Raw genomic sequence first — 12,701 nt, forward strand, 5'->3', positions numbered from 1 at the left:
TCTAAAACAATACAGAAATGAAGCTCAAATTCCCAGTTTTGTTTTTAACATACCAATTTTAGAACACCAGGAGAAAACTTTAAAAAAGGTGAACATATTCCAATTATCAAGGAAAAAGTCTGCAGTGAAAAAACAGCAATAATCTCGTCACCAAATTTGCAAAACTGCTTAGTAGGAGTATCTATTATGTACTTTTGCATAAGATGAACAGTCTTGTAATGCTTTCACACAACTATGCTTCAGTGAAACTAGGCCCTTTCGTTTAATACAAACTGTGAGATAAAATTTGAATCCTTATATTAAAACAGCTTCTGTTGCATTCACCAAACCTCAACAGAGTAGCAGATAGACCCACAGTTAGGGAGGAGAGCTACGCAGGGCAGAAGTGTCTTCCTTTCCCACTGATCATCCACAGAGTGCAAGAAGATTGGCCTCTCCCAGCAGCAGAAAACACAGACAGGGACCTCAGAGTCTGGCCAGGTCAGAGGAATCATCTTATGGAAAATATGGAAGATAAAGTAACTCCCACAACCAGCTTTACCCTACTTACCCTTTCTATTTAAAACCTGTATTGAAGGGAGTTCAGTATCTGAGAGGGTTTAGTTTTGGGAAAGGGATGGGCTGATGCATAATTGAATCATTTCTCATTTGGAGCGGCAGTACAAAGCCAGGCTTTTGCACTGAGTTCCTAAAATCTAACCCAAAAATGTCAAATCACCTTGAAGCAGAAAAAAATAAACTTCTAAGAAGAATGTAGACAGAGCAATTCAGTTTGCCTATAATGGCTTATATTTCCTTTGCTTTTCTTGTGCAAGAGTGCTGGGTAAATCCAGTGTAATTTAAGACTTAACTAATTAATATTTACCTACACATGCATATGGGGGCATTCTAATATATTTAGATGCTCTTTAGAAACACTGTAGCATTGCATCAAGTTTTTCAGCTGTAATTGAGAAACTACCACATTTTGTTATAGAATCATAGAATATTCTGAGTTGGAAGGGACCCATAAGGATCAAGTCCAACTCCTGGCCCTGATAGGACAGCCCTAAGAGTCCCACCATGTGCCTGACAGCATTGTCCAAATACTTCTTTAACTCTGTCAAGCTGGTGCTGTGACCACTTCCCTGAGGAGCCTGTTCCAGTGTCCAACCACCCTGTGGTTCAGTCACAGGATGGTTTGGGTTGGAAGGGACCTAGTTTCAACCCCACTGCCATCTTCTTGATGCTGAGTGTTAGCTGATGATATCTCTGTAATGAAAACTGTCATTCTATTAGTCCTTTTTACACACATGAGATAAGCCCATCGATCTTGAGTGAACTATTTATTGCCCATTAACACTGTGCTTGTGGTAGTAAGCTTGACTAAGCCATTTCCCATTGCCCTTTGTACAATCTCATGAGCTGGTGTGACTGCTAACAGGGACTGACTCGGGAGCTTGACTCAGGCACACAATTTCATGGTGCTTCCTATGCACTTGTACTGGGAAAAAAGTTTAAATTATTGCAGCACCAAGAAGATGGTTACCTCCTGAATATTGAGAAGTGTACTGCCATGGCCCCCAACAGGAGGGACCTAAAGAAGGATCAAAGAAAAATCCCATTTCTGTGCAATATGCAGGTGGGATGCAGAGCTAATCAGCCCAGCCCAGCCAGCCTGGGCTCTCTCTGACATGGCTGGAAAGCTGTAAGCTGTCAGGGGATAAAAGATAAGGGGAAAAACATCACAGCATTTTGCCAGGTAGTGGACCCCCACACACAGTGACCAACAGCCACAGAGAAAGGCAGCAAATGTGCAGGGAGGAATTTCCACAGGAGATGCTTGGTTCACAGTCTGGTGACTGTAAGCTTGACACGCTGTACTTCCCTCCTAGCTGATGGGCCAGCCAGTGGAAGGGAAGGATGGACTTCTCTAGGAGGTGCCATTCCTCACTCCAAACTGAAATGCTTTCTTCTTAGGTCATTTGCTTGGAAACGTTTTTAGGTGCTTACAAAGTTATACTTGCCCCTTCTTCACTATGCATTTCTGTGGGGCAGGGAAGAGAGGACAGGGAATGTCAGTACTGACACTTCCTCAGCAGCTCATAGCTTGGGCAGATGTTGCTTGGTTACACTCTGTGAACAATTTTCACAGTTTGCATTACAATCACATGGGCGAGAGATTTTGAATACATATATAAATCAGAGCTGAGATTGCAGGAAACAAGTTGGTAGATTTTGAAACAAACAAATGCATATAAAACTGAATCCCTTCCAGCCTGACTAAGCCCCAGCCACGACATCTGAAAAAACATTTGTAACTTGTTTAGTGACGTTTTCCATGGTTGCAGGTCCTGATGGCACAGGTTGGGTCTGACAATGCAGCTGAACTGCTCAAAGCCAGCCACCACTGGAAGCTGTGAAGAGAAATCACATTAGCAGGTTTAGACCCTCAAGAACCTCAAAAACCCCAAATCCCTTTGCAAATATCAGCAGAAGGTACCTAAATACCTTTGATGAGCATGAGTTTGCATGCTTTCCCTTGCTAATCTAGGCAGGCCCCACCAAGCATATGATGTGTATTTTACATCAGATTGGGTTGTCAGGAAGGACAGAGATTGCTTTTTCTTTTAAACCAGGCTCTGGGATGTGTCCTGCTTGCCCTGCTGAGCCCTCAACCGCTCAGCTGTCTGTGCAGACATCCGAGTGTGAAATCCATGTCGCCCACAAGCCCTGGCTCAGGACAGGGGCCCAGAGAAGCCAAGGAGCTTCCAAAAAGTCACAAGTTCATCAAGAAGATGTTTACTTCAGGGCAGGAGATAGGAGTGATCCTTCTCCCATGGAGAAAGGGTCTCCTTTACAGCCACTGCCTGCCTCCTCTATCATCAGCACATCAATATTTAAATGAGTACTCTGGAAGCACAATGAAATGGGCATTTGTAAAAAACCATGGTTATTTCGCAAACCACAAACTATGTTCAAACATTATCCAGCCAAAGGAAGGGCAGGAATAACGCTTCCCTTTGCAGCAGGTCTGCGTGGTTTCTGATGGTGGGCTGGAGATGGAGTGGGAGTTTGCCCGAGTCAAGTCTGAAGGATCAAATGCTTAGAAATAGACCCTCTTATTTTAGTATTTCATAATTGTATGTCTTCTGTGCAGCTATCACCTGTCCCCAAACTCCAGATGAGTGGCAGAAATATCAGCCCACATTATTTACATTTTTTACATTGATTGGCAAAATAAGGGCAGCTTCAGTTTAAGTAAGCATTGGTAAGGTACCTGGCCTTGGTTTGGTTTACAAACCCTGCAATAAATCCTGATTATACAGGAAACTAACTTGATTACCTCAATTTTTTGATGACTTCAAAGAAATGTACTGCAGTGTTTTTTTCTACTCTTTCTAATAGTCATTATCACCAGGTTTGTTACAACTCATCCTTAGCTAAGAAGAACACAGTCACATATTATTTGTGAGTCAGATCAGTCATTTGAGATCAGTCATTACTACTGACATTAAAGTTCTCACTATTTTAAAGATACATTTTTTAAAAAAGCTTTGGTCATTGTGGCATCTTAAACAGTCAATTTGATATATTAAAATGATGGGAATCTGGGTGCTATTGTTATATTGCCATTTGTACTTAAATTTTTTCCGTTCAAGTACCCATCAACAGAGGCTGTAAAAAGGTCAGAGGGAGGTCTGGTAGACTAAAATCAATAATTTCCATGGTGCTACCCTGCTGAATTAATCAATTAGAAGTGTTTTCAAGGATCTTTTGGGCTACTTCCAACACTTGTGTGTTGCTAGACTATATATTTGAAGAGTCATGCTGCATGAATTAGCTTTTGTGGAGGATATGCTTTTCTTGACTTCTTAAAAAAAAGACTGTTTAGTTGGTTGCAGGAAATAAATCTTGTTCAGTGAGTGCTTCCCTGGGTAAATGGTCAAAGATGTGTCTATGTGAAGGCACTAGGCACAGAAAATTCATACCAACAGAATTATATATTATATGTAATACATATAAAAATAAGATAGTGTATATATTTTTCAACATACAAAGAAGATTTTAAAAACTATGGGAAGTGAGGAACATGAGATCACTTGAAAATTATTATTTGGCTCATTGTGTTTCAACTCTAGGACAAGGGACAGTTGCGACCTCTCCCTCCATCTTTATATGACATATGTCCTTCACCATACAACAAAAGCTACACAGTTCTTCTCTCTCATACACATGTTAAATTAAGCCCTGCAAAAATTATTAGTAGAGTATTATCTGTTCTGGGACTATGGCTAAAGATCATAATCTTGTTTATCTGGCACAGAGAAATATGGGCATTACCTCTGAACTATGACACAATTATTTTGGTATTGCCTTAATTAGCAACCATAACTGCTAATTAAAATGAAAACAAGCTGCTTTGTGTCTCAGGTATTTTCATTAAATATAATTTCCTTTAGAAGAAATGAACAGTGGCAAAACCAGATTTCAAGGCTCTTCTAAGCCTAAGTTTCTTCCAGCATGGGCTCGATGTGCGTGTGGCAGGAACGTGAGCAATGTGGCTGTGCTGTGTGTGCACCGAGGGCTGGCAGGGTGCTCTGGTGGGCACACCCATGGGAGGGGGGACCTGGGGGAGCTGGCCTTCTGCACAGCCCTGGAGAACCCCCCTTCTGAAATTGCGCTCTACTCTGATTTTTCATTTCTTTTGCAGGTTTTGCTCTTGCTGTCACTGAAAAGCAGAAGCTCAAAACCCTCTTGCTGTGGTAGCAGATGGGATTTGGGGGGCATTTATTCCTTCAAGGCAAAAATGTGTGTCCAACTTTTGATTTCATTTTTGTGGAGACATTACAGTGTGGCTGGAGCAGAGATGCTGAGTTGTTTATGCCAGACCTCTCTAATCAAGCTCTCCATAGAAAGTGCCAAAAATGAGGCCATTTTTTTTTTGTCTCAGTTACTTCATGAGAATTGTTCAATCACATAGAAACAGTATGTCTGAAGAGAAATATGCAGGTTGGTATTGCAAATATCCAGTTGGAAGCAGGATAAAGCTCAATAAATGCAAATCAATTGCATGCATGATAAACCTGTATGTGCTGCTCAATCCACTTGAATTACTAACACAATGTAGAGCAAGTCTGGTGGTCACGGCTCTTTGCTGGCACATTTTTGCTACAGCAATCAATCAGGGGATTGAGTGGTCCCTGCTCCCTGCCCTGTGAGATAAACATGCCACCTTTTCCTTCCAGTCCCTCTGAGTCCCACCAGAGACCATGACTGCTTATTTTCCCCATTGACGGACTTGCAATTGGTTCATCAAAGATGCAGCACAAAATCCTAAAGTCTCCCAAAGGCATGTTTCCCCATTTGAGGGGGAAGAGGATAAGGTACTCTGGGGGCTGTGACTTTCAGTGTGATATATCTGGTGCTCAGCTACCCGCAGATTATGTAGAATTAGGTACAATTTGTCTGGCATTTGTGTCCAAAACCCAAAACAAACAAACCACGTGTGAAGCTGAGGGAGAGTGGTGTAATTCTCCCATCCTTGGTTTAGAAGAGGCCATAAAGGGACAAAGGACTAAAACATCCTGCTCTGTCTGCCGAAGGTTAAACTTGCTGTGACCTCCTTAGTAACAATCACAGTTGACCCCTCGGAGGGAGCCTGTGTTTCAAGCCCACTGACAGGAGATCCAGCTCTTCTCTCAGATGAAGATAAACCCTGTTAGTTCTGTCTGCAGTCATTGCAGTTATTGCCAAGGTTTCTGCACTCTGATAGTTGTATGTCCTGTGCAGCTACATGAAACAAGAAATCAAAAGGTAACAATCCTTCTCAAAACTTACATAGACTCTTCTTTCAGCCTAGATCTCAAGAGGGATCACCAAAACTTGGCTCCTACAGAGACCAGTTTCATTACAGGCTTACCCCCTGCTGGGCTTGAATCTCATGCCCACCTCCTCGCAGGTGATGTGACCTCCCACCCACTAATTCAGAGGGACAAGTTTGTCTCTCTGAGGCTCTTTCCAAGCCATTACATAGGGTCTAGAGAAATATATTTGGGGAAGAAAAGAGGACAAGCCATCAGCAGCCTTACAAAAATGAGCCTCTGAGCTTCTATGCCTGGATGAACCAATTCCAGCTCCCTTTCCTGACTCTGCAAAGAAAAATTCCTGCCATGTTTCCAATGCCTTCTCTTTGCTTGCTATAAGAAAGGCCGCTGATGATCATCACAATGGGGTTTGCTCATGATGTTTGTACAACGTTACTCTAATACACATCATAATGTGACTGGTTTTGTCCCTAAGCATTACACAGCTTAATTTAGATGGGAAAATTAGCACAATTATCAATCGAAGCTGGGATGCTGCAGTTCATCAAATTAAAGTGCAAGATAGGCTATATGGATATATTTGTGTTCAGATAATGTGTCAGCCTATAAGCAAGGCATTTGTCATCTTGTGTGAGACGTTTTTCTGAGAGTTGTGGTTTTTATAAGAGAGCAGCTCCCCAACAGAGCAGAAGCATGGCTACTGCTGGTAGCTGCAGTGTGGATGCTCTGTGCTGGCCCTGTACATGTGCAGGCAGCCAGGCAGCTACCCACTGCCCAGGGACTGCTCATGTCCTAGAAACAGCCATTTTCAGAAGGCAGAAAAGGATAAGCACGAGGGAAGCAAAGCAGAGCAGTGAACAGCACTGGGTACCAGGAAAGGGCTGCTGATCTCCTGTTAGCACTGGCCTGGTCCTACACAGGGAAGAGCTTTACATGAAGCTGGAAAGTAAATACACCAGGATATGCAACTGGAGTTAGTCATGCTAGTGCTCCTCCACATTTGTTCAGTTTGTACCTCCTTATTACTGTAGTCAAGGTTTGGCATGAACTGGAGGAAGCTGACTTGGGTCTCATTACCTTCAGTTCCCGATTTCATGCTCATTAGCCACAATAGTTTAATGCAAGTCCTGTCTTTTTCTGTCAGTTATTTTACCATCGATGTTCCTTTGTTAAATACACAGAGAAGCTATAAATGGAGATGTCGATAGAAATGAATTTGTTAGCTTGTTTGAGCGAGCCTAAGTACCCGTGACACTCATCAACACCCGGCTGCATTTCCCTTTGCAGGACAAGGCTTCTGGCACCATCCAGCATTGTCTGTAAGCACCTATAACTATCGTCCAGAAGCACTCAAAGTATTTTGGACACATTGCTAATTAAAGCCCAGAGCTACAAGAGGATTTAGGTGGGACCAGCATTCCTGACAATTGTAAATGTTGAATAACAAAGTAGCACAGCTGCTTTGTGCATGTGCCATACACACATGCTGGTCTTAGAAGTCCAACAACCCACCCAGAAGACTGAGCTGCTTGGGGAAATTGTTCTGTAGCTTAGGTTTTCCTGATTGAACTCCATCAATGGGCTCTTTTGGGAGTAGATGAGTGCTGGTGTCAACGGCAGGTGGACAGGACCACCATAAGGCCCATATAAATGGCTTTCTCCTGTGAAGGAGCCTCCTCCTACTGCCTGGGGACACCAGGCTGCTGCACTGAAAATGATCTCATGTCTCAGAGGCACTGAGATATTCAGCAGCCTCTCTGCAAGTCAGTAGTGAAACTCTGGGGGGGTGTGCTTACAGGTGAAAATATTGATGCTTCTAACCCTTGAGGAGCTTTGGCTAGTCCAAGTCTCACTGCTGCTGGTGGGCTGAGGAGGGCAGGTTCCACCACAGTTGCACTGTAGGTAAACAGGCTTTCTTCTTTTTTGTTTGGGTTTGATGTTAGAATTTTTAGCCTTTCCATTATGCACAAGCACAGAGGAAAACACCAGCAAGCAGATGAATTTCTAATTTCACAACACTGTTTGAGATCTTCGTAATAGGTTTCCACTGCACTTCACTCACTTTTTTTTGATGTGCCTAAACTTATGTTTGTTACAACTCCTGCGATTCTGAAAATATTCCTTCCCCTTTGTTCCCTCTGCCACTTCATTAGCGTTGCAACAATAGTCATGAGGCATTCAGAGTGGTAAAATTAACTTTGGAGCCTCTTTTACTTTGGAGGATGATATAAAGACTCTGTAATTGGTAACTTGTGTATTATCTAGTGACCTACTACAAGGAGATTAGTTATGGCTAAAAGACAGTATTGAGGTGTCAAAAATAAGGCCAAATGTTCGGTTTGGATTGGAAGGCTTCCCACCGGCTATCTGTGAGTGGATTTACTTGCTAACTGCTGACACTCAGTATTTAGCAATAGGAATACTTAGAGAGGAGAACCCAGAAAAGCCATGAATCCACAGTGTTGCTGAAATCTGTGGGAGGACCGGATGCCAGATACCAAGTACTAACTTTGTCATTATGTCTAATTGTATAAACTGTATAATGGAGGGGTCAGGAATATAACCCAGCTCTTCTTAATTTCAGCCTCTTCCAAGCCTGTTCTCTCACTGTGAGGTAGTTGCTCTGTCTGAAATAAGACTCCTCACAGAAGAGAAGGACATATTGTCACTCCCACATTAAAACTGCTCAGAGCTAACAATGATGCTGGTTAGTAAGTTCAAACTATCAAATTAATAGTTGCAGTGAGACAAGACTGAAGGGGACCTTCTCTTTTCAGCCTAGAGATATAACTGAAAATGCGAAACACATGTTTTTGGGCACAGAGGCTCTTCTTCAGGCAGCAAGCAGCAGGCTAAAACCAAGTCATGTGTACTGGGAGTTAAGTATTACTGGAGAGTTTATCCTAACAATACTAATCCTTTAGATATCTCAAAAGAAGAGCATGGCTTGTAACCGTGAAGTAATGGGGAACGGTAGACAGAAAAAGGGTGTTGAAATCATTAGCCCCCATCATACAGACAAGAAATAGGTAACTATCACATTAAGGGATTAACTGGGATAAGATGTGGGGGAATTACTGTGTGCTGTGAAATAAATTTCTCAATTGCATTTATTATTTTTTAATTATAGTAGAATTATGACTTCTATTTCCCAATCTAGTATTTGGAAATACTTTGTGGGCCTACATTAGGATTTTTTTTATGTTTAAGAAATGTCATGACATGCATCAAGAAAGGCCCTGCAGGATGAAAACAGAACCCAGATGCAGAGTGCTGATATTGCAGTGTTGGAAAGAATAGCACTCCAGCTTCCTGCTGTGCCCTGGGCAGACACATGGCCTTTGGGACATTTTTCTATTTTAGGTGATGTGGTGGGCACTCATGAGAGAGGAACTGATAGTGCTATTTTAACACCCCGGTTTCAAGAAAAAGTCAGCCCACAAAGCCAGAACAGTTCCTGCTACAGCTGCATTTTCAGCCTCAGTCTCAAATGTCCTCAACCCCCAAACTATGACAAGTGATCATTATAACTGAGTTCTCCTCTCTGCATGTCACTGTGTGAGAGCCTGGAGCCCATGAAAGGTGTGTGCTGAGTTAATGAGACTGACCAGAAGTGAAGAACATCGAGAATGTACATGAAAGGGGAGGAAAGCCTGTTAGGCTAGCCAGATCCCAAAGAAACTGTCGCTGGCTGCAGGAGACTTGAAGATGAGTTTTTATACTTGGCTACAACTGGGTTTCTATAAACACGGATTTCTGTTTGATGGGTTCAGAGAGGAAAATGGTGGTAAGGGAAGGAATGCCTGCAAATGCCTTCTCCAAGCATTGATTTCTACCCCTATCTTTAAGCAGTGGGATGATTTCCTTTTTCCTCACCTTTTTTTTTTTCTTTAAAGAGGGTGTTGCCAAGGGGTGTGCTATGACAGCAGCATCCTGCAGTATGTTATTTGCTTCCTTCCTAATCAAAATATTATGGAGTTGTTATTGCATATCCCTGCTGTAATTTTGGAAATGTAATCCCCAGCATTTGGGGGATCACACTCCTCCCTGCCATGTAAACTTCCTAAGCGGATTCTCTGCCAAGTTTTCAAGTGTTCCAATTTCAAGTTATTTTGATTTTATCTCTGTTGTGTTTCTGTAGTGCCTTTTACCGTTAAAGATTCTTTATCACAGTCAGAAATTACATACAATTACACTCAGGATCTGCGAACACAGGCCGCGGAGTCCAGACCTCTCTCATTTAATGAAGACTGAGCAAAAAAAGTTACCTGGGCTGCTCCAGAAATCCAGTTTGAGGAGAGGCACAGATTTTGTAGCTCCACTTTGAGCTGCTGGAATCTGGCTCCCCTAACTTTAATATACCCCACATTACACATAAAAAACTTTATCTGGTTTGGAGTATAAATCTTAATAAAGAATCCTAGAATTTTCTTGTCTAAAAGCTGCAAAGGTCTGTCAAGAGACCCAAGCTGACAGGGATATAAAAAAGAAGGAGTTTTGAGATGTGACTAGTGTCCCTAAATGATGCAATAGCACAAGTAGGTAATAAATGTCCCTTCCTGATTCCTGAAAGCTCTCTGTAGAGCTGGGGTGTCCTGTGGGAGTTCCCCCAGCAGCTGCTTTTCACCGCTTGTTGAAATGCCTGCTGTGCGTAGCAAGGGTGCCAATGGTTTGAGATGCCTTCACACAGACTTGCCTTCAGTCCTCAACTGTGCTTCTAAAGATGACTCCCCTCGGTGCCTGCTAACCACATGGCTTGGAAACACCAGCAGCAGCTCCAGCACAGCTGCGCTGCCTTTGCTCCTGGCACACGGATTAATTCAAAGATGAAGAACATCATGTAACAGCTCGAATCTTTATGCTGATCCTGGGGCTCTTCTTCCTTCATGGGGAAGAACTTTGTGTACTTTAGGATGATTACATATTTGATGATTTTTTTTTTTTTTAAACACCTTTTCTTAGCTGCTTGGTGTTCTGCCCTCTTTCTTGGACACCCAGGCTCTCACAGCAGAACATTGCATGGCAACGGAAGACACATTCATCCTGGTGAGACTCAGGCACTGTAATCCAGAGATTCATTTGCACTTACACACTCACAGTCTTATTTCCACAGCCTGAGTTAAATGCAGGGACTGACATACAAGATAGAAAGCATACCTTTTAGTGTGACTCCTTGGAAACATCCGTGGCATATCTTGGATCAATGAAACACTTCACACACCAAAATGGTGCGTTATGCACAAAGCATACTTGCATAGATACGCTGAGGTAGATGGGGGCAGAGACTAACTGAGAAACCAATGGAAAACTGGCTTCAGGAGTAGAGCTTTGGCAACTCTGACCATCCCATGGAGTTGGCAGGACTGTGAGGTGCTAAGGTGGCAGACAAAAGCAGAGAGTAAACCCAGAGTGCCTAATTTACCTACCATGGGAGCTACTGAGCTTGCTGCTCCAGAGTGCTGATGACACTTAGCCATGGCAAGGTGAGCACTGCATGATCCACCAGGCACTGAATGAGAGGCTAAAGAAAGTATTCAAACACAGCTGGACATCAGTAGCTCTGCCACACTACGTGCTAGTGAGGAATAACCATTCCCATCTCCTACAGAAACTGAGCTTCACACCCTCGTAAAGTAAGCCAGCAGCAGTGGGGTCCTAATAGTCATTCTGAATCCTACCTCTTATTGCCATGGAGAAATGGCTTTCAAAAAGCTTTAAGAAACCTTTTACATCAGCTAAAATCTTGATAATGCACAGAAAAGCCCTGTGTCAGAAACTCCATGTGATACTAGTGAGGCAAGTAAAACATAATTTATGAGAGTTTTTCTCCCCTGGGAGCTGCTAGGGTTGCTGGAACATACTTTGCAATCTTGGATGAGCATTCCCTGGTTTATACCCCGTCCTCCCTGGGATTTCAAATCACATGCAAACCAGCACTCTCCTGCTGGGACAGTCATGCAAATAAACAACTCACTGCTATTTTATGACTCCATTTGATTTTCTCAGTGAGACATTTCTAAGCAGCAAATAGCAAAAGCAATAGCACATAGCATCATCTCTCTGCACTTACTTGGAGAGCTCTAGCACTTGCAGCTGGGCACTGCACATCCTTGACTGTGGGCTGGCTTACATATGAACCTCCCTGTCTTCCATTTTCTTTATTACTAGTTTTAGTAAGCCTTTACTTATGTAAAGTATTTCCTTTTCTTATGAAAACTGCTAGCATCAGCTGATTCATGATGTTATTCAGCTGAATTAACCCATTCATTCCCCACCACAAAGAGCATATGTTCTGCCCCTCTGTGTCACGTACAAAAAGAGTTTTCCCACCAAGACTGACTCAAAACTGCTTCATGTGAACATGGTTGCTCTCTGCTGTGCCCTGTACCTCCCGGAAGCTTGTGTGCTTGTTACATCTCATGTACAGCATGATATCAGATGTTTGCTATCGTGAGTGGCCAGCTACAAGCAGAGCTGAACCAATGCCAAGCACAGGGGCTGCAGCAACACTTAAGAATCCCAGACTTCCCCTCCTGGCAGCAACAAGTATCAGGTGTGTTTCATTTGGGTTTTTTTTTTGCAGACCCAGCTGTGAGGTCAGGATAGGACAGCGTGGGAGGAGCCCCCGGCAGAGCACAGAGGGGCATTGGGGACAGGGAGAGGTGCTTGTGGGGTGCCAGGCAGTGCTGGACTGGGGGACTGGAAGCAGCTGTGCCTTGATTTCATCAAGGGGGCTGCTCACACATGGCAATCATCCTGCTGCCTACCTGGTTGGGGTCCCAGAGCCAGCCAGCCTGCAGTGAACCCGTCCGACCAACGCATCTCAGTCAGCCCTTGGCACAAGCCCAGCAGTTTCTGCACTAGAGTCCATTCCTATTGTAAAGCTGAGGGTGT

General features: G+C 43.2%; 1 long non-coding RNA gene across 1 annotated transcript; it reads right to left on the reverse strand.

Annotated features, from left to right (window-relative positions):
* Positions 1 to 8,201: 8,201 nt before the first annotated feature.
* On the reverse strand, positions 8,202 to 12,274 carry LOC138105850 (uncharacterized). Its single transcript, XR_011148732.1, has 3 exons — positions 11,878 to 12,274; positions 10,965 to 11,180; positions 8,202 to 10,867 (listed from the first exon to the last, which is right to left on the reverse strand). It is a non-coding gene; the product is annotated as an uncharacterized lncRNA (long non-coding RNA).
* Positions 12,275 to 12,701: the final 427 nt, after the last annotated feature.

This window comes from Aphelocoma coerulescens, chromosome 2 (assembly GCF_041296385.1).
Source record: "Aphelocoma coerulescens isolate FSJ_1873_10779 chromosome 2, UR_Acoe_1.0, whole genome shotgun sequence".
Lineage (NCBI taxonomy): Eukaryota > Metazoa > Chordata > Aves > Passeriformes > Corvidae > Aphelocoma > Aphelocoma coerulescens.